Source organism: Hemiscyllium ocellatum, unplaced genomic scaffold (genome assembly GCF_020745735.1).
Source record: "Hemiscyllium ocellatum isolate sHemOce1 unplaced genomic scaffold, sHemOce1.pat.X.cur. scaffold_115_pat_ctg1, whole genome shotgun sequence".
In the NCBI taxonomy this organism is placed as follows: Eukaryota; Metazoa; Chordata; class Chondrichthyes; order Orectolobiformes; family Hemiscylliidae; genus Hemiscyllium; species Hemiscyllium ocellatum.
Genome location: NW_026867690.1, coordinates 1,348,648 through 1,376,620, shown reverse-complemented (window position 1 = coordinate 1,376,620; position 27,973 = coordinate 1,348,648).

Here is a 27,973-nt window from a genome sequence, read left to right as displayed (position 1 = left end):
ACTGTTCTATGTTCCATGTTCTATGTATTCTGAATACATTAAACATTTTATTTTTAATGACGCAGGGACATATAACCATATCTTCAAATTGACCGAGACCATTTTCTGCTCAGGGTATGGCTCTGTGTATGATAGCAGCAATGATGCACCGACATGGAACAGGGAATGTGATGGAGACATAGTTTGGATAATGTACAAGGAGACCTCACATGGTCCAGTTTGGGAGAGAATGACATTATTGTGTGATTCACCTCAGAGAGGGAGAAAGTGTAACCTGCCTGAGAAGGAACGGCCTATTGCACTCTCTCTCCTTCATTATTCCTCATCACAGTAACGTGTGCGAGCTAAAACAAAACTCTACTGACATCGTTACCACTCTTATTTTCATAGAATCCCTGCAGTGTGGAAACAAGCCCTTCGGCCCAACAAGTCCATACTAACCTTTCAAAGAGTAACCTTCCCATGCCCTTACAGTTACCACTGACTAGTGCACCTAAAGTAGAAATAGCTGAACACTATGGACTATTTGACCAATCCACTTGAATTATACCGCTTTGAGCTGTGGGAGGGAATGGGAGCACCCATCAGAAGCTCATGCAGACAAGGGGAGAAGATGCAAATATTGGGACCATAGATAGTAAGTTTACAGATGACATCAGAAAAGTGGTTTTGTAGATTATCTCAGAGTACAACAAGACCACAAATAGATGGGACAAAGGGGCAAGGAGTGATAGATGAAGTTTAATTTAGATAGAGGCAAGGTTACGCATTTGGGAAGGTAAATCAGGGCAGAAATTATACACTTAATGGTAAGGGCCTGGTGAGTGTTGTGAAACAAATGGACATAGGGCTGCAGGTACATTGCTCCTTGAAAATGGAGTCGAATACAGACAGTGCGGTACAGACCACATTTTACAAATTTGCCTTAATCAGTCAGAGCATTGAGTATAGGAGTTGTGGTGGCATGTTGTATCTGTACAGGATGTTGGTGAGGCCACTTTAAGAATACTGCGTACAACTCGGTTGTCTGCAGAAAAGATTTACACGGGTGTCCCAGGACTGGAGGTTTGAGCTTTAGGGAGAGGTTGATTAGTTTGAGGTGTTTCCCCCTGGAGTGTCAGAGGCTGAAGGGTGACATTATAGAGGTTTATAAAATCATCAGGGCATGGATATTCTGAACAGCCATGCTCTGCTCCCCAGGGTAGGGGAGTCCAGAACAGGAGAGCATAGGTTGGAGGGGAGAGGGCGAATGATTTAGAAGGGACCTGAAGATAAATGTTTCACACAGAGAGTGGTGTGCGTACAGAAAGTGCTTTCAGAGGAAGTGCTGAAGGCGGTTACAATCGCACATTTAAAAACTATCTGAAAGAGGAGGGATATTGGCCAAATGCTGGCAAATGGGACTGGATCAGATTTGATATCTGATCGGAGTGAACAGATTGGACTAACGGGTCTGTTTCCGTTCTGTATGACTCTCTGATTCTATAAGAGGGATGACGAAAAGTTCTGAAAGTACCGTTCAAATCCGAATCCTCTTCACTGGAAGTTTATCGTGCCTCTATGTTCACATTGATTGAAAGTTGCGTTAGTGAAATATTTGACAGAGAACTGAGTCATGGATAATGGGACGCAGACAGGAAAGTGGGGCTGAGACCCCAACCTGATCAGCCACAATCTTAGTGCCTGGTGGAGAAGGTTCAACGTATCTAATGACTCACTCCTGTCCCTCAATCCCGTGTTCCTGTGTTCCATTCAGCCCATTAAACCTGTTAGGCAGGAGCATTTAGAGGCTACTTACTTCTGTAACCTGGTGCACAGAAACAGAGGAGATCATTCAGCCCTTCAAGACAGTTCCACACCCGTTGAGGTGATTTGGGAAATGTAATTGTAAAACCCAGGCTGGGTATGAAAGAGGCCCCTCTTCTCTCTTTACAGAGCTTCCCCTCTCTGAAACTTATGCTCAATTAGTTGGTCATATTGTAGACCCAAATTCATTATGAATACAGCCCCCATACCTCACCCAGTGATGGCTCACAAAATCCTCTGGTCTCCCTGACGGCAACATTCAATAACAGAACATTCATGAAAATAACACCCACTAACTTTCCAATAACAGAATGTGAGAACATCAGACACAGGGGCAGGTCGTTCACTCCCAAACCTGCCTTGCCCTTCAGTAAGATCATGACTGATCTGCTCTTGGTCTCAAATCCTATTTCATACCCAATTCTTCATCGCCCTCAACTCTCTGACAGGTCAATATCCATCTACCTCCTCTTCAAATACTTCCTGACATTTCCTGACATTCAATCCCACCTGTTTGAAGAAAACCCTTGCTGCTCCTATACCATGGCTTATTGAAATGAACGAAAGAGGTTGTCACAAGGGGTCAGGTAAAAATGACTGGCCCAGATATCAAGGCTTCTGTTGACTTCTGTTGACATCAAGGAGCCTAACAAATCTGAAGTTAATGGGAATCAGAGAAAACTCTCCAGTGTTTGGAGTCAAACATGGCACAAAGGAAGATGTTCATCATCTCAGTCCTGGGTCACCTCTGTGGGAGATCCTCAGGGTAGCTTCCTCTTCACAAACATCTTCAGTTGCTTCATCACTGTCTCCCCACTCTCACCCTCCCCACCATAAGATCAGAAGTGGGGATGGTCACTGAGGATTCCACAATGTTCAGAATAATTTGACGCCCCCACCAGCTCCTGAACTGGGCTGTGTCCATGTTCAGCAAGACATGGACTCCATTGAGGCTTGTGCTTTTAAAGGGTCTGTAACATTCATATAAAGGACTGTCTGACACTGCATATTGCCACAGTAAAATAAGAGATTATTCTGCACCACACACTGGTTTCACAGGAATATGAGGAAGTCGTTCAGCCCATTGACACTATTGGAGAAGAACAGGGACAGCCCATTCAGTGCCTCCAGCCTATTACTCAGGAAAAGAAGGAGTCTAGTGTGATGGACCACACCAGAGCCCCTCGAAAATATTTGAAGGCGGTAGCCTAGATTCGAATGTTTTCTGATTTTAAAGAAAATGTAAAGTGTCTGTTCCAGATGCAATATGAGTGGTCAAACGACTCGGTATGAAGCATAACACCATTTACTTAAACACTATAGATTAAAAAAAAAACAAAAAAAGAGGAATTTAGAATAACGTAATTATATTGGACAAGTTAACAGAATAATAGATCTAGGAACTAATACTAATGAACTGTTCCAATACTGGAAAATCACATGAACACACCCCTTGGAAAAAAGGAATATTCAGACACTGAATGACACAAATATTTCTCCAATTCAGGATTTAAAAACAGCACCAAGAGAAAATTCATAGAGAGGAGCTGCCAGGAGACATTCACTAAAGCTTTCAACTCAGTGGAGACCCCAATAATTTCTGATGTTACTGAGGAACCAAAACGCAGAAATCCTAATCTGTGAGAGCTGACCATATCCATTCCATCTGCATTAAAATAAACCTAAGGCCTCACTAGTTGTTTACTCAAGTGGCCTTAACTAGCCAGCTTGGTAACGGTCATTCAATTTCTCTCGTAAAAGAAACCAGAACAAAATAACCCCTTAAAGCTACAGCATCATCACACTAGTCAGCACATCGAGCTGTCATACAGGAACCAGGGGTAACCCAATCAGGCCCTTGGCCCTGTACAATCGGACGGGGAAGAAGCCAGTTAGTCCCTTGAGTCACTTACACAGGAACAGTAGGAGACCATTCCAACCTCAATGCCCTTACACAGGGCAGAATGAGGTAATTGATGCTTATTCCTGATGAATGGCTTATGCTTGAAACATCGATTCTCCTGCTGAGCTTTTCCATCAAACCACTGTCTACTCTGATCTTCAGCATCGGCAGTCCTCGCTGTCTCCTAACTGATGCTCTAACATGGTGACCAGGTGGAGCAGAGGCTGCACAGACAGACAGCTCCATGTTGTTCCTCGTAGCTCCGTCTGTCATGATACACATGTGGGACTTTAACAGGGTTTTCTAGCGGTGAGGAGGGAAGCCATATGTCTTGTCTGAAGTCACAAGAAGGCACCTTCCATCTCTGAGAAGCCAGCCTGGTGTTCTCTGTGTAGGGTGGAAGCTGGTGGGAATGGCTACCTGCTTCATATGGAAGGTGTTGTGGCTGCTGTTGGGGATTGTGAGCAACATGACGTTCAGTACGGGTACACGCGCCGACTGCACAATAACGTGGGGAGAGTTAATTTAGGCATATAAACTATTAGGAAAGTCACGTTAGACTGATGGATGGACTCTCTAAGTTCAAGTAATGGTGATCTTGTTCATGTTAATCCTGTCTAGTACATGTCCTGTTCAGTGTAACCTGTATGCCTTACTCTGTCCAAGTCTATTTCCACCCTATGATCTGTCTGGCCATATTTACTATGATCTGCCTCCACTGCTCATACATAAAGTGTTTCCCTGTACTGAGGTACACGTGACAATAAATCAAACCAATCAATCCTGGGTAAAGTATGGAATTTCTGTTTTGGAAATAAGTGACCCCTGCCACTCCTCGTGTTTCAGCATCACCATTTTTTGGTTTCTCACACTCTACAGGTTAAACACTCAACTTCTACACTCTATCCTCATGTTACCATCATCCGTGTCTGTGGTACAGGAATCATTCCTTACAAAGGACATCAAATCTGTACAGAGTGGCCCAAATGCTCTTTCAGCAAGGGTCTACAACAGCTGAAAGATAGCTTTACTTATGTACTCGAATCATCTTACAATGAAGGACAGCATGCCATTGACTGCACCCATTACTTACACAGGGTTTGATTCAGAGCAGTCAGCATAGACAGCATAGGTCATGCTTCCCAAATTTCTTAGAGTCCTTTGATGAGGTTTGATAAGTTTCCACATGGCAGGCTACTCAGGAAGGTTACAACACGTAGAATGCGTGGGAACTGTCCAATTGGATACACAGTTGGCTTGATGGTAGGAAGCGGAGGGTTTCATGGAAGGATACTTGTCAGACCGGAGGCTGGGTCCATAGCTGTTTGCTATCTATGATTTGGTTAAGAATGTACAAGGTATGATTTACAAGTTTGCAGTTGACACTAAAGTAATTGGGAGCATGATCAGTGAGGAATATTATCAGAAATTGCAGCAGGACCTTAATCAGTTGGGGAAATGGGCCGAGAAATGGAATTTAATATAGAAGCGTGAGGTCTTGCATTTTGGAAATTCAAATCAAGGTAGGAGTTTCATGGTGAATGGGAGCGCCTTAAGGGGTGCAGGGGGCAGAGAGACCTTGGTGCTCAGGTGGACGGTTCCCTGAGAGTGGAGTCACAGGTAGACAGGGCAGTGAAGAAGGCATTTGGCACAATGGCCTTCATCAGGCAGGATATTGAGTATAGAAGATGGGAATTTATGCTGCAGTTATACAGGACTTTGGTAAGGTCACACTTGGAGTATTGTGTTCAAGTTTTGTCACTTTGTTTAAGGGAGGATGTTATTAAATTAGAAAGAGTACAGAAGAAATTTACAAGGATGTTGCCAGGACCCAATGATCTGAGTTATAGGGAGAGGTTGGACAAGCTAGGACATTTTCTTTAGCGTGTAGGAGACTGGGGTAGTTGTTATAGATCTGTATAAAATCACGAGGGGGATGGATAGGGTTAATGCTCTCAGTCTTTTTCCAAGGTGTAGAGAATCGAGGACGAGAGAGGATCAGTTTAACGTTAGAAGGGAACGAATAAAAGGGAACCTGAGTGGCCACTTCTTTCCACAGAGGCTGGTACGTGGATGAGCTACTCGCAGATGTAGTTGAGGGGGGTAAATTAACAACATTTCAAATGCGTTTGGATAAATATTTGGATAGGAAAGGACTGGAAGGATATGGGCCAACTGCAGGGAAATGAGGTGAGCATGGATGGACATTTACAAGGTGGAGTCGAACCCCTCTGTTAATTAAAACCAAACACGCAGAAAAGCTCACCTCACCTTGTAATCTGTTAAAATATGAGTGACACAGACCTCCTTTTAAACAAAAATTAACAAGTTAGTTTCTTAACCTTAATAGTGAACACTAAACAACAACTACTCACAAATACAAGTCCCTCTTTTCTTAGTTACTTACTATCTGATTCGAACTCTGTAAAAATATGCTGTTCCAACAACCCACATATTAAACATTACAATCTCAAGATCATACAGTCTCTATCTTCCCCGTTGTCTTCACTCTTTCAGCTGCATCTCCCTGGGTCATTTTTTTATTGCAAGTAGGTTTGACATGAACATGTGTCTTTGAGAGAGAGTGTTTGAGATGGTCAGTTAGCACTCCTCTCGACAGCAGTTGCTCTACTGTTGGATGGCAGTAGCTCTCCCTCCAGTCTTCAAAATGCTGGGTTCATATACTCCCCATGATATAATAATTCTCATAATTTGATTGCTTTTCAGGTGTCCCAATAACAATATTCAAGTTCTGTTGGCATCTGGTATCCTGAGCGTGATTTAAACTCTTTGGTTACATTTGAATGGCTGTCAAAACAGCAACCAAAACTCAGGAATCCATTTCTCCACTAATGTTGACATGTGGAAGAGTGTGACCTTCAGCTGGCATCTGTGGCTTTAATTTCTATTCAGCAAAACCCGATCTGTCTTAAAGTGTCCATACATGTTTTTGTCTGCATAACATCTCCCCGCTTCAGAAAATAAAATGAACGAGCAGAATGAAAAGATGGCTACATTTGTTTTTCTCTAACTCTTAATCCCAATTTTATGAAATACCAAAGTGTCAATCTCAGTTATATCATTCATATTAATTCTGTACACCAATACAACACTGGAATAAGTCAAATATTATCTACACTTTTTCCTTTAAATCCACGAAAACACACATCTGCTATCACATTGTAGGAGCCACAGCATGTACATTTTGTAAGTTTAAAGTCGGTAAGGTAAGACTCCAATGAAATAGTCTCATATTCTGGTCTATAAATATTCCAAAAAATGCGAGAGATTTGTCGTTGTCCACAACTATCTCCGACAATCTGTTTGTCATATACACATTAAAATATTGTCAGGCCAGTGTGGAACTTAATCATTCTTGTGCAATAAGTAACCTATCGGGGTCTCCATTTTAATTTTATGATTTTATCTTTAAGTTAATAATGTTCAACAATATATTCTGATTCATTTTCTGTGTGTGTGCATGTGTATGTGTGTGTATATATCTCTGTTGTACGTCCATTAGCCTTTCAGGACGGAACACCTCTGCCTGTTCAGGTTTTTCCTGCACCGTTACATCAAACAGGGTGTCAGTTCACTGAGCATCAACTCATTTGTCTTTTTCGTTCGTTTTTCCTTCCTGCTGTAACTTATGACAGTGGGATCTTGTTACTACACAGTCTGGAAAAAATCCTGGGTAATTTTCTTTTAACTCACCAATTCCCTCATCTTCGTTTGGCTTCTCCACCACAAGGGGTGCCTCTCCCACCTCGCCTCCTGCTAAATCGTTCCCAAGAACAAACTGTATTCCTAGAACAGACACTCTGTTACTCACTGTCACTGTAACTTCTCAAATCTTGATTTGGCATTCCATCCTGATGTTACACAAGGGAATGCTTAACTTCTGTCCCAATTTCAGAAGTTATCACGCTCTTGATTAACATGTCAGAAAGAGTGACAAAAAACTTTCATCTCGTACTATGAGAGGGTGAGAGAAAGTGAGGGCGGCAGATGCTGGAGATCAGAGTTGGAATAGTGTGGGGCAGGAAAAGCACAGCATGTCGGCAGCATCCAAGGGGCAGGAGCATTGACGTTTCAGGCATACGTCCTTCATCAGGAAAGTGGGGCGTAAGGGAGGGGGAAGGAGGTTGAGAAATAAATGGGTGGGGGGGGGTTGAGCTGGGTGAAAGGGAGCTTGAAAGGCGATTGGTAGATGCAAGTGGGGTGTGATGGTGATATGTCGGAGAGGGGAGTGATAGGACAACTATCGGTGGTAGGACAGCTGGAACCCTCAAACTGTACAGCATCAACATTGACTTCATCAAATTCCAAATCTCCCCTCCACCAACCTCTCCCAGATCCAACCGGTCAACCTAGCACTGCCCTCTTGAACTGCCCTAACAGGCCATCTTTCTATCTACCTATCGACTCCACCCTCTCTTCCGACATATCACTATCACTCCTACCTACATCATCTTATTGCCTTCCCAGTGACCCTCCCACCAGCCCAGCTACTACTCTCATATTTATCTTCCAGCCCCCTTGTCCCCCCACCACGTTCCAGACGATGGGTTTCTGCCTGATATGCGATTGTCCTGCTGTTCGGACACTGCCTGATCTGTTGTGCTTTTCCGGCGCCTCACTTCCCAACTAATAGAGAGTGAGCAGATCCCTTATCTCACAAAATTATCATTTCTTCTCCTTTTCCCCCTGTTCTTTCTGAGTACACTTTATCTACAGAGCTGAATTCTTTAGAGAGATCAGGCACTGCCTCCATACCCAGCCCTTGCCTTGGTTGTGCAATGTCCTGCAGCTCCTCGGCTGCACTTGGGGTCTCCTTTACCAATTTCACTAATGCCACTGGCTTAGCCTCTTCTACCGCATCTTTCCCCAAAGTGTCTTCCTTTAACGCCCAGCACGGTGTGTGCCAGCTAACTGCAGTGAAAACAACTTTTTCCCTGTGCCCTTCTTAAACCGTCAGCACTGTAATATTATGTGTTCCACTCCTTTATAGTGAGAGCACCTGAGGCCTTTCACCACCTTTCAACCCCCTTGGGCTTCTTTCTTCACTATGGTAAACAATTATGAGCTACTGTTCGCTTGGTAATGTGTGATCTTCCCTTCTCCCAATTTCTATTCCCCACAGGCTGACAATCCTGCCAGAAGCTAAATTTCATCACATGCCACAATACATATTTACCTGCCATTTCTGCCGCACTTTTCACTTCTTGAACTTTCTATTCATTCACATGAAGTTTTCCTATCTCTGGAAGTGAGTCTTTTAACTTCTCCAGCTGATTAATCTTCCTTCAAGCCTCACAGGTCTTATTCATTTTTAAGGCCATAACCCACCTATCAAAATGACTGTGGTTAATTCTTTCAAACTCAATATAAGTCTGACCTGGTTCCGTCTCTATTTTTCCGAATTTCTGTCTATAGCTTCTAGTACCAATTCATAACGAATCAAAATAGCCAATTTGACATCGTGATAATGTCTGGATCCCTCGTCTGATAGCGCTGCACATACCTCACTAGCTGTGCCCACCAGATTAGTCTGAACTAGCATTATCCACAAGTTCACTGGACACGTCATCTGCCGTGTCATTTTATCAAATGAAATAAAAAAAACGTTTTGACGTTTTTCTCACCGAAATATGACAAGTTACTAACCTAGTTGTATACATCCCTACGTTCTCCCTTCATCTCCATCCTGTTAATTTAACTTTCTTACCTAATTCCCAACTTCTGAATTTCAAATCCCCTCTCTCTTTCTTTCTCCTCTCTTTATCTTTTTTCTCTCTGTTTCCGCCCCTTCACTTATCTTCTAACTCCAGTTGCCACATTTGCAATTTAAGTTTTGATAACTCTACTGCAGTTGCCTATTTCTCTGATACATCAAAGTGTTTGACCAACTCCATTACAATTTCAGGTTCCCTTTTCTCCCTGGTTAAACCCAATTCCAACCTATTGGCTAATTCTAAAAAATGTCCTCCTTCTTTCTTTCTAAATTTCCTTGGAAAATTTGGGAACCTCTCTAGTAATGTTAAAAGCCATTTCCCTCACTTTTTATTTAACCAACCACAAGTAACAAAATTAAACGAATTTTCCCAATGGTTTCATTTGAAGCTCAAAGTCACTAATTGCAATGAGTTGGAATTTGCTGGGACCTGTTGTATCACAGATCTGTTCAAGTCTGTCAAATTTCCATATGGCAAGGCCCCAAACTGTATAACATCAATGTCAAACCACTCTGTTAATTAAAACCACATACCCAGAAAAGCTCACCTCACATCATAATCTGTCAAAACGTGAGCGACAGAGAACTCCTAAATTCCACTAATAAACAAAAAAAAAACAATTTATATGTATGCAAGTTAGCTCACTGAGCTTGAAGGTATGTTTTCAGAAGTTTCGTCACCATGACTATGTTTCTTAAATTGGGTGATGTCATTTCCGGTTATTTTAACAAGAGAATGTAGACAGAATCTAAATTGATGAGTTTATTGATGGACCTCTGGTTAGAACACCATTCCTCTAAGAAGGTCCTTGCGTGTCTTAGAATGTGTGTGTGCTTTGTCCCAGTCAAAGTCTGTACGTATGGAACATAGTGATAGTGCGGCATGTCTTTTGGTGACTAGTTGGTGTTCATGTATCCTCGTAACACAACAACAGGACAGTTTCAATGGTGGAAAAAAGATTGTATGTATATACTGTTTAATTAATGTGTGTGTGTGCAGATAAGTCACAACTGATGCATAAAATTGGTAAAATATTCAAACATTATTTGATCCTCTCAAAATTCTCTTTTTCTGGGATTCCCAACTCTAATTTCTCATTCTTACCAGGATGTGTGCTCCAAATTCTTGATTCTGGTGTCCCAACTTATTTCAATATATTGGCCTGCTGGGTTCTTTCCAAAGCTAGTGTGTGTCATATCATTGCAGACAAATATTCTGGCATCAGACTCAGCATTTGAACATATTACTCTGTTGTACATGCACTGTACAAAGGACCACAGCACACAGGCATTGCCAAAATATTGGAGAATGTTCATCTGCTCCTTTCGAGAATGTGGTTTCCTCATTTTCCATATCTCCATATCTATATACTCTCTCTCTCGTTCTCCCTTTGTAGCTGGTTTAGAATTCCACCAATTATTCTTCGTGTCCCATCTCTCAAAGCTCCTTCTTTTAGTTTACATCTCTTCAAGATGTAATGTGGTTATAATTAAGCAATGTAACTACAAAGACATGCGGGCATAGCAGGCCAGAGTTAATTGGAAGGGGAGCTGAGCAGGAAAGACCATGGAGCAGCAATGGGAGGAGGTTCTGGGGATAGTTTGGAAGATAATACAAGAAATGCAACCCCAAGAACATGAAACATACTCATGGGAGGACAAGGCAGCCATGAGGGATAAGGCATCAATTCAAAAGGGAAAACATACAATGTGGTGAAGATGATTGGGTATCAAGAGAATTCATTGGCTCTGAAACTACATAACTCTGGTATCACTGACACTACAGAGCTCTTAATCATGATCAGGGAAAGAAACAGAGGAAAAACAATCACTTTAAACAAAAGATTGTATTTCTCAAGGAAAAAGATTCAGGTGAATCAAATATTTGAATTAAGATCAGTTAAATGTTTTTGCGGAATGAGTCAGATTGGAAGCAAGACCCGGGAGACAGACCCTCAGCAGAATGAGAATTTGAAATTGAAGTATTTCCACATCAAAAACTAAGTTAGGTCACTGAGTTCAGGGCTGATGGGTGAATGGGTCTCAGTGACAATTGGGGAACAGAACATACAGCATTGCAGATATTGCAGCTCGAAACTGCATATTCATATAGTGCTGTAGACCACAGCAGCGGGAGAAGCAGACATCCATCCAACCACAACCTGTAACTTTTTGCCAGGATAACACTTCAGTCTGTCATTACCATCAACACCATCTACGGCTCAGTGACGAGTGTGGGTGAACATGTCAGAGTCATAATCACATGAACCTTAACCTGATGCTAACTCATTAAAGCTACCAGACTTGACCAACAGACCTGAATGAAGCCAAGCAGTCCTGCCACATTCAGTTATAAATGGTGATGGACGATTAAACACATAGTTGGAGGAGAGGGCTCCACAAACATCCCCATCCTAAATAATGGAACAGACCTGCACATCAGTGTAAAAGAGAAGGATGTTTTATCTGCACCATCTTCTGCCAGAAGTGTTGAGTCAATGATAATCCTCACCCACGCCATGATGCCCACAAACTCACAGATGCCAGTCTTCAACTAATGTGATTCGCTGCACGTGACATGAAGAAACAGCTGAACACAGTAGATATGACACAGGCAATGGGCCCTGACACCATTCCTGCAATAGGACTGAAGACTTGTGCTGCACAACAAGCCGTGTCCCTGGGGGCGCTTTTTCATTCCAGCTCCAACTCTGACATCTCCCTGGCAATGTTGAAAATTACTCAGCTAAGTCCCGTTCCCTAAAACGGGAATAACTGCAATCTGATCATTTACCACCCCCTCAGTCCCATCACGCCAGTCAAATTGGTGGGAGTTCTTTTTGACAGAGCTGTCAAGCAGCACAGAAATACCCTGCTCACTGTTGTCTCTGACAGGTCCCCATGTGGAGATGGTGCTGTTGTGGAAATGTCACTGGATTACTAATCCAAACCAGGCTAATGCTCTGGCAGCAGGTGGAAGTTAAAGACAATTAATAAAATATCGAGATCTAAAATCTGGTGTCAGTAACAGTGACCTTGAAGCCAATATCGATTGTAAACAGAATTTCCTTCTCCAATGTACTTTTAGGAAGTGAATCTCCCGTGATTTCCTGGGCTGGCCTAAAACTGACTCCAAAGACCCTGACATGTGATAAACATTTCAATGGTCTCTGAAACGGCAAATCAAGGCACTCACTTGTATCAAACTGCTCCGAGGTCTGAAAGGATGAAACCGGACAGAACATCCAGCCTCAGCACCAGTGTTGGAAAAGGGAATGGGAACACAGTCCTGTCGACCCTGCAGAGACCTCCTTCTTAACATCTGAGAGCTTGTGACAACATTTACCGAGCTTTCCCACAGACTGCACAGAAACAGCGGGAAAGGAGTAGGTCATACAACACATTGAGCCTCCCCCATTCTAGTTCATGGAAAAAAATCTCCTCAATGCAATTACCCCACACGATGTACATATCCGTTAATGTGAGTAACCTTTGGAAGTTATAAAATAGGAAATGCAGTAGTACGTTTCGTCCATTGAGTTTGCTAACCAATTCCATGTAATGATGGTTGGCCCTTCATTTCCACACCGTACTCCTGCTCTCCCATCATCCCTTTACTTCCTCTAAATCCTTATTTATAATCAGTGGCTTGGTTTCCAGGTGCGAGCGAATTCCCCAGGGTCACCAGTCAGTGAGTGCAGACATTTATTCACATCTCATTGCAGAGTGACCTGCCTTACCTAATACTATGGTTCCTTGTTTTAGTCATCCCAGCCAGGGGAATATCATCCCTGCTTTTAATCTGTCTCACCCTGTCAGAGTTTTGTATATTACACTGAGATCTCCACTCATTTTCCTAAACCCCATGGAATATTGGCCCAGTCACCCCAAACCCTGCTCCCACAACAAGCCCGTCATCCCAGAGATCAGTCTGGTCCTCCTTCACTGCTCTCCCTCAATGTCAGGGTTGTCCTTTATTAGGTAAGGAGACCAAGCCTGCACACAATATTGCACAATGCTCGAGATGGGATGATTCCAAAGGCCTGTACAGCTGCAGTAAGACACCCTTTCTCCTGGACTCACATCCCCCTGAAATGAAGGTCAACACACCATTTATCTTCTTTACTGCTTTCTGTTTCTGCAATATTGCTTTCAGCGACATATGTACAAGGATATGCAGATCCTTTTCCATGTTATAGCTCCCCACTTGGTGGGTCTGTGTACACTGGTCAGCGTGTCAATGCCATGCCCAGTATTGACTTCTGGTTACAGAACTCACTGCGCTGCAGGGACCTCAGAGGTTTATGCAGAAGGAAACAACAAAAAGGAGCATATGACCCTTTGTAAATCAACGTGTTTCAACCAATCCTTTTCAAATTGTAGGATTCCAGTTTATCATTTCCACCAAAGGGCACACCGTCACCTCTATCCACATTGTTCTCCATTTGTCACGTATTTACCCATTCACTCCATTTGTCTTAGTCTTCTTGGTGCTTTTTTGCATCCTCCGCACCCACTCACACTCCCACATCCATTAGTGCTGTCAGCAGGCTGGGATGTATTGCATCTGATTCCAGCAACCAAATATTTAAATGACATTGTGAACAGCTGTGCCCCAAACACCGATCTCTGTGATACCTCAGCAACCGCCCTCTGTTAATTTCTATTTCTGTATTTCGTCAATCTGGGTCTCACTGGCTGGGCCAGCATTTATTGCCTGTCCCTAGTTGCTCTTGAGAAGGTGGTGGTGAGCTGCCTTGTTGAACACTGCAGTCCAACTGTTGTGGTTGACCTCCAATGCCATTAGGGAGAGAATCCCAGGATTCTGACCCAGCGACAGTGAAGAAGCTGTGATATATTTCCAAGTCAGGATGGTGAATGGCTTGGAGGGGAACCTAAAGATGATGGTATTTCCATACATCTGTAGCCCTTGTCCTACTAGATAGAAGTGGTCGTGAATTGGGAAGATGGTTTCTGAGAATCTTTGGTGAATCATTTCATTGCAGCATGTGGATAGTCAAACACTGCTGCTGCTGCGCGTTGATGGTGGAGCATTGTGGATAAAGGGACAGTCAAACTGGCTGCTTTGTCCTGGATGGTATAAAGCTTCTGGAGTGTTGTTGGGGCTGCCCTCATCCAGGCAAACTGGGAGTCTTCTGTCACACTTCTGACCTATATTGTATTGACATGCATTGTAGATGATGAACAGAATTTTGGAAGTCAGGATGTGAGTTACACGCCGCAGCATTCCTAGCTTCGGACTTGCTCTTATAGTTACAGTGTTCATGTGGGGAGACCAGTGAGTTTCTGAACAATGATTACCCACCAGGACTTTGATACTGGGGGATTCAGTGATAGTACCACCATTGAATGCCAAGGGGCAGGTTAGATTGTATTTTATTGGTGATGGTCATGGTCTGGCATTCGTGTGGGCTGAACATTACTTGCCACTTGCCAGCCTGGATACTGTCCATATCTTGTCGTGTTTGAACATGGACTGCTTCAGTATCCGAGGAGCCACAAATGTTGCAGAACATTGTACAATCATTGGCGAACATCCCCACTTCTGACCTTAACATGGAGGGAAGGTCATTGATGAAGCAGCCCTGAAGAAGTTTCTGTTCACTGCTCGAGGGACTCCTACAGACATGGAGCTGAGTTGACTGTCCTTCATCAACCATGACCATCTTCCTACGTGTCAGATATAATTCTAAGCAGCGGGGATTTTGCCTCTGATACCCATTGAATCCAGTGTTACTAAAGCACCTTGATACCACACAAGGTCGAATTCAGCCTTGAATTAAAGGGATATCACTCTCACCCTGCCTCTGGAATTCATCTCTTTTGTCCATGTTTGAATCAACGTAATGAGGTCAGGCGTTGAGTGGCCCTGGTGGAGCCCAAACTGGGCGTCATTGACAAGGTATTGATGAGCAGGTTGCTGCTTAAAAGCACTGAGACCTTCCACCACTTTACTGATGATCGAGAGTAGACTGATGGAGTTGTAATTGGCCAGATTGGATTTGTTCTGCTTTTTATATACAGGAGATACTTGGGGAAATTTTCCACATAATCAGGAAAAGCCATTGTTGTAACTGTATTGAAACAGTTTGGCTCGGTGAGTGGCACGTTATGGAGCACAAGTTTCCAGTACTATTGTCAGAATGTTGTCAGAGTATGGGCCCCATAGAGTATCCCGTATCTCCAACCGTTTCTGGATATCGCGTGGACTGAATCGAATTGGTTGATGACTGGTAACTGAATTGCTGAGGACCACTGGAGGGGGCTGAGATGGATCATCCACTCAGCATTTCTGACTGAAGGTTGTTACGAGTGCATCAGCCTTATCTTATACACTGAAGTGCTGGGCTCTTCCATCATGGAGGAAGGCGTTATTTGTGAAACCTCTTCCTCCAATGAATTGTTTAATTGTCTCCAACGTTTCTCGACTAGATGTGGAAGGACTGCAGAGCTCAGATCTGAACCGTTGCTTGTGGGATCACTTAGCTCTGTATATCACTTACTGCTTATGCTGTTTGGCCCACGAGTAGTCCTGTTTGGTGGCTTCACCAGGCTGACACTTCATTGGCAGGTTTGCCTGGTGCTGCTCCTGCCATCCTGCACATCCATTGAAACAATGTTGATCCTTTGGATTGATGGTAATTGTTGCGAGGGGGATATGCCAGGTCATCAGGTTGTGTGGCTGTACAATTCCGCTCCTATAGATGAACCACAGCACCTTATGGATATCCAGACTTGAACTGTTAGATCTGTTCGATGTCTGCGCTATTTCGCACTGGGACAGTACCACCCAAAATGGTGAATGTTATTCTCAATGTGCAGGTGTGACTTTGTCTCCACAATGACTATGCGGTGGTCACTCTTAACGATACTGTCATAGGCAGATACTTCTGCAATTGGCAGATTAGTAAGGCTGTGGTCAAGTGTATATTTTCCTCTTGTTGGTTCCTTCACTGCCTGCCACAGAACCACTCTAGCAGTTATATCCTTTAGGACCCAGCCTTCTCGATCAATAATGCTGTAGCTGAGATACTGTTGGTGGTGAACATTGAAATACCCCACCCAGAATGCTACCCTCAGTGCTTCCTACAAGTGTTGGTCAGCATGGAGGAGTACTGATACATCAGTTGAGAGATGCTGGTACTTGGTAATCAGCAGGAGGTTTCCTTTCCCAAATGCAAACTAATGCCATGGGGTACGGAGTCACTGTTGAGGACTCCAAGAGCAATTCCCTTCTAACTGCATCCCACTGTGCCGCCACCTCTGCTGTGTCCATCCTGCTGATGAGACAGGACATATCCGGGGAAGGTGATCGGGTGTCTAGGTCATAGTCATTCTCACAGAATCATACCTTACAGACAATGTCACGCTGTTGCTTGATGAGTCTCTTTGTTTCTATTCACTGTTTAGTGCCAGCTGTCCCATTCTCGAAAAATGTCCATATATTAGCCCCAATACACTCAGATTTGATATTGCAAATTGGGCTTAGAGCTTTACCAACATTTTCCTAAAAATCAAAATGTTTTACATCCATTACTGTTCTTTCATTTGTCAGCCAGTCTGCTTCTCAAACATAATTCCCATTTCATAAATCTATGTTAGTGTTGTCTATGACTATTACTTTCAGCCACAATAATTTCTGCTAAACAATTTACTTACTATGTTCTATGTTCCATGTACTCTATCATTTTCCCACACCAGACTTGGTTTTCCTTATATTGTTGGAAAGTTCTGTGAAGACAGAACTGAAGTAGTGGCTTCATAGTTCTGCCATTTCCCTGTTCCCCACTCTCCATTCTCTGGTTCCAAACTGTAAGGAAACTACACTTGTTTTCTCATATTTCTCACATTGACATCATTTAACAAGCTATTACAGTTCACACTTATAACCATTATGAATATAACTCTTCAGAAACCCATCACTTCCTGCCTTAAAATGCTCCAATAATTGACCTTCCACATGGTACACTCACAGGAGCAAAGACTCTGTGCCGACAGAAGTACAGCACGATCTATATTAGTCCCACTTTCTACTGCCGTCCCATAGCCTGGAATGTTAAAACACTTCCAAGTGCTTGTCCAAGTACTTTTTAACGATTGTGAGGTTACTCGTGATAATTCCCCTCTCAGGAAGTAATCCCAGAAGCCCACACATCGACGTGAAAAAATGTTTAAATCATCTCTGAACCTCAAACTTTTCACTTTAAAAGTGTGCTCGTTTGTTCTTGACCCTCTGACTAAAAGGAACAGTTGCTGTCCATCCCCCCTGTCCGTGTCGCTTATAATCTTATCCTTCTGAATCACTGACCCCTCAGCTTTCTCTGCTCCAAAGTAAACAACCCGAGCTTATCCAGCCCCTCTCCATAGCTGATATGCTCCACCCCAGGCAACATCCTGGTGAATCACCTCTGCACTCTCTCCAGTACAATCACATCCTTCCTGGAATGTGGCTCCCAGAGCTACATACAGTATTCCATTTTGGCCGAACCAAAGCCCTGTATAGGTCTTATATCTCCACCCTGATTAGGAAACACAATACTCAAGGTCCAATTCTAAACTAGTCCATTAACCTGCCCAGCAGAAAGTGAGGACTGCAGATGCTGGAGATCAGTGCTTAAAATATGTGTTGCTGGAAAAGCGCAGCAGGTCAGGCAGCATCAAAGGAGCAGGAGAATCGTTGTTTCGAACATAAGCCCTTCTTCACGAATATTTCCGAAACGTCAATTCTCCTGCTCCTTTGATGCTGCCTGACCTGTTGCGCTTTTCCAGTAACACATTTTTAAGCATTAACCTGTCCAGTCACATTCAGGGATGTGTGGAGAAGCACAATCTGAGCTTCCCAGTGTGCTGCCATTCATTGAGTCCTCCCCTGCCTGGTTCCTTCTCCCAATGTGCATCACCTCATATTTATCAAGGTTACATTCTATCTGTTATTGATCTGCCCATCTGACCATTCCATCTGCATCTTCCTGTAACTTAAGGCCTTCCTGCTCACTGCGAACCAACCGGTCAATCTTTATGTCAAATGTACACTTACTTATCACACCTCTCTGCCTCTCCACCTTGCCCCCTCCACGTTCACATTTGTTTTTGTTATGAATAACACAAACAATAAGGGACACATCACTGATCCCTGTGGTACACCAGGGGACACTGGTCTCCAGTCACACAAACAGCCTTCTCTTACTACCCTCTGCCTGCTGCCACTAAGACAATTTTCGTTGTAACTTGTCAAGTTATCATTTATATTGTGAGATTTTACATTATTTTTCAGTTTCCCAGCTGGAAATGTGTCAAAGGCTTTTCTACAAAGCTAAACAATCGACCTCCTCAAACTAATGCAATCAAATCCATTAGATGTCACTTCCTTCTGATAAAGTTATGATGATTATCCCTGATCAGACGTTTTGACTCTGATTGGAGTTCAATTTTCTCCTTCCCTATTTTCTCCAGTAGTTTCCTTTACAGTGACCTAATACCCGCTCGTCTATAGTTCCCTGGTCTATCTCTCCCACCCGAACTGTGAAGTGGAATCGTGTTAGCAGTTCTCCAGTTCTCTGGCACCTCCCCTACGGTCAGATTCTAATTAAAATATTCAGTCAGGGTCTTTCCTCCATTCACCCCAACAGCCGCCTGTGATACAACGCATTCAGACATGGAGATAGGTCCAAATTTATACAGAACAAAGCCTCAAATCCTTTCTCGTATTTTACATCAATCTGTTCAAGAGTTTCCACATCCATCTCCTTGAATTCTGTACTTGTCTTCTCCGTCTCTCAAGTAAAGTAGATGTGAAGGTATCATGTAACAATCCATCAATGTTCTCCAGCTTGACAAACAGATTGCCCCTTTGGTTTCTAATGGACACTAACTGCTGATTATCCTGCTCTACCTGTCCGTGTAGAATATCGTGGGATTCTCCCAGATCTCGCCTACTTGTACTCCTCCATGTCCCTGTTATTCAGTCCCCTCTGTGTTTCTAAGTTTCACTGCAGCCACCTCTCATGTTTCAAAACTCGAGATCACAGGGTGAGTTTCCACATCAGAAAATCTTGCCGTTTTAGGGATGAATCTGAATAATACCTTTTGCAGTTCCTCTGTAGTCAATATCTTATTTCTTAGATTGGGACTCCGAACAATACAAAATACTCTCATGAACACTCGATGCAACTGGTGCATGACGTCTTCTATATTCCAATTACAATCACCTGAATGTAAAACTATTTTTTTCGTTGCTATTTTCATCTGTTCTTCCTAATACCTCTCGCTTTAACTTTTCTTATGAGCTTACTGTGTGAGTTTTTTTTAAAATCTCATGAATATTCAACTCTACGTTATCCATTGGTTCTTCATTGCCGATGTCCACAAGAATCATCTTCAAACCATTCCAAAAAAAAATGTTTGCCACTTCTGGTTTTCCTTTCATCGGTATATTCTCACACTCCCAAGTGATGTTATTACCTTCTACATATGTAGTCGCATGTTCATTGTAATCGAGTCCAACAGACACCCGACTGTGGATGACAAGATAACTGCTCTGTAGTTCACCCCTCTCCATCTTCATCCTTTCATAAACTGTTGGATAATATTTGTAACCTTTGTCTTATACAGATTGGCTAAATGACTTTCGAGAATGTGTCGCAAGATAAAGTAAAAATCCGCGATGCAATCAACATGTCTATTGCTGCTTCCTCATAAATCCTTGTATGAAGTACATCTGGTCTGTCAGATTTATAAATATTCAATCCAGCTTTCTTTTCAAAGATGACCTCAACATTGATCAGAATAATCTTAGACTTTACTTACATAAGTCCCATGGTCACTTGGTATTTCTGGAAGAATTTCTGGACATTAGATTGCTTACAATGTGGAAACAGGCCCTTAAGTCCACACCGACCCGCCGAAGCGAAACCCACCCATACCCCTACATTTACCCCTTACCTAACACTACGGGCAATTTAGCATGAACAATTCACCTAACCCGCACATTTTTGGACTGTGGGAGGAAACCGGAGCACCCGGAGGAAACCCACGCAGACACGGGGAGAATGTGCAAACTCCACACAGTCAGTTGCCTGAGGCGGGAATTGAACCCGGGTCTCTGGTGCTGTGAGGCAGCAGTGCTAACCACTGTGCCACCGTGCCGCCCTAACTGCCACCGTGCCGCCCTAACTGCCCCAATGAAGATAGATGCAAATAAACTGTTTCTTTTCCCTGAGATTTCTCTGTTCTCTGCAATAAACTATCCTGAACGCACACCAACTGTTCCACATTTGACCTCGTTTTTATATTTTTTCATACCTTGATAGACGCTTTTTAGCAGTTTTTATGTTTTTCTTTCGTTTGCATGCTATTTCTCTTTTCGATTTTCTTCTCAGTTTCTTGGTCATCCTTTGCAGGGTCCTATATTTCTCTGAATCCACTGGATTACTACAACTTGGCATTTTTCTAAGCTGCTTCCTTTCGTCAAATAGGTAAGTGAAGGTGGGGTTGAAAGTGATACTCGGAGAAAAGGGTGGACCAGATTGATAGAAAGGAAGGTGGACGCATAGGAATGTACAAAAGTGCGGTGCTGACTTGGAAGGTTGGAGTGGGATAGGGTGGGATTAGGGCAAATGGGGAAATCCACTATGATCCCCTGTGTTTGGAGGGTCCCAAGGCAGAAGAGGAGGCTTTCTTCCTGCAGGCATCTGGTGGCTCGGGTTTGGCGATGGAGCAGGTCCAGGACCCTCATGTCCTTGGCAGAGTGGGAAGGGGAGTTAAAGTGCTCAGCCACAAGGCGATGGAATTGTTCAATGAGGCTGTCCCAGAGATATTCTCTGAAATGTTCCACAAGGTGACCTTCTGCCTCGCCAATGTAGAGAAGAACACATTGGGTTCAATGGATGCAGTAGATGAGGCGGTCCGTCTCCCTTCATCACCTATCACTTTCAACCCCACCTTCATCTACCTACCACAATCCCTGCTAACCTCCCCCCTGCCTCACCCCCTTCTCATTTATCCCTCAGCCCCCTTGGCCCATAAGCTTCTTTCCTGATAAAGGGCTTATGCCCTAAACATCGATTTATCTGCTTTTTGTATGCTGCCTGACTGTGCTTTTCCATCACCACACTCTTTGCCTCTGATCTCCAGCATCTGTAGTCCCGACTTTCTCCTCACACCTTGATGGCTTGCATGACTCAGATTTATCAGAGTTACTTCAAATAAAACAAAAACTGTCGTGTACTCAAACAGCATAAAAGAAAACCAGTACATTGTGGTCACTGTTCCCAAAATGTCCTTTCCAGCAAATTTTTCAATTAGCTCTTCTGATCACTCAACACCAATTCCTAAATCACCTGATATCGAGCTCAGTGCTTATCATAATGGTCATGTAAACCATCTCACACGTGGTCATGAAATCCATTTTTCCCAGCATTAGCATTCAATTGGTTAACAGAGTTTAGATATAACTTAAACAGTACATTATCATTGCAGTAGCCACAAATGTGTATACCTCATTTTCTGTTTTATAACTTACCCAACATTTGTATTGCAGCTTTCACTTTGATATATAACTCCCATCAATGTTTGCTCCTCCTTGCTGTTTTTTTTAATCACCACCTTACTAGATTCTGTGGAATCTGAGCGATGTGGGCTCTGGGGAGATTGACGGTAGAGATCATCTCGCCACATCATTTATGATCTTCTCAAACAATAATTACTCCAGATCTCCTGTTAGGCTGATGGAGTAGAGAAAGACAATGATCTTCCAACAATGCTCTGTATCCCCCCAGAGAGCTGAGACAGCTCTAACCTGGGTGGGAATCTTCCAGCAGGCCGGTAAAGTGTTGCTGCTGCTGTACAGGCTCTTAGTGAGATCACATCTGGAGTAGTGTGTACAGATTTAATCTCTTCAATGTAGAAGGGATGTTGTTATATTGGAAGCAGATCAGAGATGGTTCCCTCAACTGATTCCTGCAATGAAGTTGCTAGCTTATAATGAAATGATGATCAGGTTGACCAAGTAGCCATTGGAGTTTACAAAGATTAAAGATGAACTTATTTGAACATAAATGGCAGAAGGAGTGAACGAGTGAAGTGAATTACACAGATAATGGAAGAATCCATTCCGTTCTCCAGCATGTTACACAGGAACAACAGGAGGATATTCAGACCTTCGACCCTGTTACACCAAAACAGGACGAGGCTATTCAGCCCCTGGAGCCTGATATACATTTAGAGAAGGAGGCCAATCAGCCAGTCGAGCCTATAACAGTGGGCCATGCTGCACCAGTATCCTGTTAAACAACAACAGGATCAGTCCATTCAGCCTCCTCAAGTCTGTAACATAGGAACTGGAAGAGGTCACACAGTGACTGGAGATTGTTACACTGGGATAACAGGAGGCCATTCAGACTCACCGAGCCTATTGCAAGGGAATTGGATAAGGATTAAAAACTATCTGACAGTTCTTTCATGAGAAAGGAAGAAACAATTTAGACACGTGTCTGTTGTGTGGGAACAAGAGAAGACCAATCAATCCCTCGGTCCCATCTCCGGGATACATGAGGAGACCGTTCAGTATTTCCACCTGTTATGGAGAAGTATGAGAAGACCCATCAGCCCCTGAAAATGTTACACAGCAACAGTAAGATTCCATAATCTCCCAATCCTCTAAAGCATCAACAGGAGGATGTCATTCTGGCCTTGGAGATGGCAACATGGGAACACCAGAAAGACGTCAGCCTATCGAGTGTGTACACCAGGAGGATGATGAGTCCATCCAGCCACACGTGGCTCTTACACAGCATTTGGACCAAATCTCTTAAAAACGTGTGCCTTTTAATCAGGAATTCAAAGAAAACGTAAAGCTTTTCGAAAGGGAAGAGCTTGTAATAATGGTATACATTATGGATGAAAGTGTAACAATAAACTATTGTAATTTAAGGCAAATTGTTTGAGTCCGTTGTTCAGGATATTTGCAAAGTTAAACCACAATCCATCAGAGTCAACATGGTTTTACGAAGGCTAAACCGTGTTTGAATTGTTTGCTTGAGTTATTTGAAGATGTCACAAACAAGGTGGGTCGTGGGAATCCTGGAGATGGAACATATCTGGCCTTCCTGAAGGCATTGGATGTGTCGCTTCTCCAAAGAGTAAGTGGTAAGATCAGACAACATGGGTCTAGGAGTAATTTATTAGCTTGGATGGAGGATTGGTTAACCAACAAAATGGAGTCAGATGGAATAAATGCATAATTTTCTTTTGGCAAATGCAATTTGTGGGGTGACATTGATTTCAGGACTCATGCCTCAACCATTTGCGATCGATGGACTGACTGTACTCTGTTGATGGGATGGAAAATACGATGCCACATTTTCAGGTGACACTAACATCGGTGGGAAATTACTTCAGAATGATGGTGCAAGAGATTTTGAATCTATATGGTAGGTTGGGTGAATGGGCCAACATTTAGCAAGGTAAATTAAAGTGAAGAAATATGGGGCTTTTAGGGTGTAGGTTTGCTCGGTGATCTGTGGGTTTGATATCCAGACATTTCTTTACCTGGCTAGATAACATCAATGGTGGCGACCTCCAAGTGAAGCGAAGCTGTTGTCTCCTGCTTTCTAATTATATCTTTCTCCTGGATGGGGTTCCTGGGGTTTGTGGTGATGTCATTTCCTGTTCGTTTTCTGAGAGATTGATAGATGGCATCTAAATCTATATGTTTGTTTCTGGCGTTGTGTTTGGAGTGCCACCACAAAGAAAAGCCACCATTTCGACTGGGACAACACATCTATCCTAGGACAAGCTAAGCAAAGACATGCCAAAGAATTCCGAGAGGCCTGGCACTCCAACTACAACGACATAAACAAACACATAGATCTAATTGCCATCTATCAAGTCCTCAGAAAACGAACCGGAAATGACATCACCACAAACCCCAGGAACCCCATCCAGAAGAACGATATAAATAGAAAGCAGGAGACAACAGCTTCGCTTCACTTGGAGGTCGCCACCATTGATGTTATCTAGCCAGGTAATGAAACGTCTGGATATCAAACCTACAACTCAGCGAGCAAACCAACATCCTAAATCTCAACCTGAGCTACAAACCTTCACAAACCTTGCAAAAGCCATGAGCGCAACACACTACAACTTGCCCGTAGATGGGAAAGGAATGTCATCCGAGAGAGTTTCACTCGTGAACAACTGTACTTCCTGCATGAATGTTTAAGAAAACAACTACTGCCAAAATGTCTGCAATATAAACGCCGATAAAAACACCTCAAGCCAAAAGTTTAACAGAACAAAACGGCCGCAGAATGCTCCGAGAATTAATCAATGGTGCCAACCACAGACTCTGAAAATACAAACGGGAAATTGCGCGCCAAAAGCCGTTATTCAAACAAGCAACAAACCAAGTATGGTCAGACGTGATAGAACAAGCCATCAACACCAAACACCGACAAAGACAGATAAAGAAAAATCCGGACGTGAAGAAAAAACTGGACAAACTCACAAAAAAAACACAAAACCGCTAACACAGGGGCATGGATAAAGAACTTATCAGACCGGACCCCATCAGACACAAAAAAAGCGGTCCCAGTCAAAGGATTAAATTTCAATTACCGAGACGCTGACAAGAAGGAATTACTAGCGGCATTAGAAACCACATTGAAGGACAACAATCTCATGGAACAAACACAACAAACGATCAGACAGACAGTTGCACCTATTCTCAGCCGAAAGAAGGAAGGAAACAAACTGACCACACAAGAAAAGAAAGCCCTAGAAAACCTCAAAAAAGACAAAGACATCATTATATTACCTGAAGACAAAGGTCGCTCACAGTCATCCTGAACAGAAGGGACTACATAGAAAAATCTAATGCACTACTCGCAGGCACCTACACCTACCAACAGGTGGCGCTTGACCCGACCACACAACTAGGAAACAAAATTACTTATCTCCTAAGAAAATTACACAATTCCGGACAATAAAACAAGACAGAATTCCAGAAAATGAAACCCGATGGGACCAATACTCCACAATTCTATGGACTACCAAGAATCCATAAACCAGGAGCCCCCCTCAGACCCATAGTTGCACTACCCGGAACACCAATTTACAGACTAGCCAAAGAACTACACGCAAGACTAAAATACCTAGTAGAAGATTCACAACACTCCATTCACTCCACCCAGGAAGTCCTAAAAATCATCAAAAACGCCAACATAGAGGAAGGCGAAGCGATGATCTCATTCCACATAACAGCACTGTTCACCTCCATTAACATCGACCTGGCAACGGAAACACTTACCACACTTTTAGAAGAGACCATCACACACACACACCAACCACCATCAATCACATTACCAACGAAAACATCATGAAGCTAATGGACCTGTGCCTCACCACCCACTTCACCTTCAAAAACATAGTCTACAAGCAAACCAACGACACACCCATGGGATCTCGACTTTATCAGGATTCATAGTAGAAGCGGTAATGCAAGGACTAGAACAAACAGCCCTACCAATCATCAAACCAAAGATCTGGTTACGCTGCGTAGATGACACTTTTGGCATCACAAAATGAAACAAGATAGAAGAGACATTTAACATCATCAACAACACTCTCACAGGCATAAAGATCACCAAGGAGGAAGAAACCGACAACAAACTCGCATTCCTGGACGTCACAGTCGAAAGAAAGGACAATGGAGAACTACAAACCTGCATATAGAGAAAACCGACAAACACTGACCAAATACTTAACTACACCAGCAATCATCCCAACCCACACAAACGAAGCTGTATCAGGACACTATTCCAACGAGCCACCACACACTGTAGCTCAGACGAGATACGCAAAACAGCGGAGAACCATCTATACGACATATTCAAGATGAACGGATTCTCAACAAATACAGTGCGCAGATTCCTCAAGGACAAACCACGACAATCAGACCAAACACAGCCAGAAACCCTAACCACCTTACCATACATCAAAGAAGTTTCAGAAATGACAGCCAGACTACTGAGACTCCTCGGAATCCTCGTAGCACACAAACCCACCAACACTCTAAAACAAAAACTAACAAACTTAAAAGACACAGTACAACCCATGGGCAAAACCAATGACATCTACAAAATTCCATACAAGGACTGCCACAAACACTACGTAGGGCAAACAGGAAGAAAGTTAACCACCAGGATACACGAACAGCAGCTAGCCACAAAAAGACACAACCCTCCCTCCCTCGTAGCCCTACACACGGATGAAAAAATCCACCATTTTGACTGGGACAAAACATCTATCCTGGGACTGGCTAAGCAAAGGCATGCCAGAGAATTCCTAGAGGCCTGGCACTCCAACCACAACGCCATAAACAACACATAAATCTAGATGCCATCAATCAACTCCTCTGAAAACGAACCGGAAATGACATCACCACAAACCCCAGAAACCACATCCAGGAGAAAGATACAAATAGAAAGCAGGAGACAACAGTTTCGCTTCATTTGGAGGTCGCCACTGACGATGTTGCCTAGCCAGGTAAGGAAACGTCTGGATATCAAACCTACAGCTCAAGGAGCAAACATACACCCCAAATCTCAACTTGAGCTACAAACCTTCACAAACTTCGAGAAAAAAAAAATGGTGCTATTCAAGTTGGCCAGTATTAATGGAGAGACAAATTATTATCTAAATGGCGAGAAAGTTCAAAGTGCTTAGGTGCAGAGGGATCTGGATGTCTGCTTGCATATCACAGAAAACCTGCATACAGGTACTGCAAGTAATGAGAAATGCAAGCATAATTTCAGTGTTTACTTACAAAAGGATAGAGTAGGGAGTGTTGGTGTAGCTATGCAAGGCATTTGTGAGGCTGCAACTGGAGTACAGTTTGGGTGTCCTGCAGAATGAGGTATTTCCATTGGAGGCAGTTCAGAAGAGCTTCATTAGATTGATTCCACATTTGAAGTGCTTGTCTTATGAAGGGAAATTGAGCAGTTTAGGCCTACGCGCTCGAGTTTATAAGAATGAAAGGAAATGTCATTGAGTTCTTTAAAATTCGAAAAGTGATTGAAAGTGTAGATGTGGGTGGATTTTTTTTCATGTGGCGCAATCTACAACAAGACACTAGAGTGTTAGGATGGAGAGATGGCACGAAAAGGGAACAGAGGCCGAGTTGACATCAGCCTCATCGAGCGGTTGGATTCCTCACAGATGCTCATTGCTCTTATTCAACTCTTCAACTGTGTTGTACAGGAATGAGGGAGGATTGGGTATCATACAGGAAGCAGGCACTCAGGATAAATCAGTTAAAGAGAACGTAACCAGTCGCGCCACACAGTGACCAGCGCTGGGTTCTCAACTATTTACAGTCTATATTAATGATCAGGAAGATGGAACAGATATACAGATGCTGCGGTTGGTGATGTCGCTGTGATAAGCAAGAGATTAAATTATGAAGAGAGGGTGGAGAGTCTGCAAATAGATTCAGAGAGGTAAAGACAATA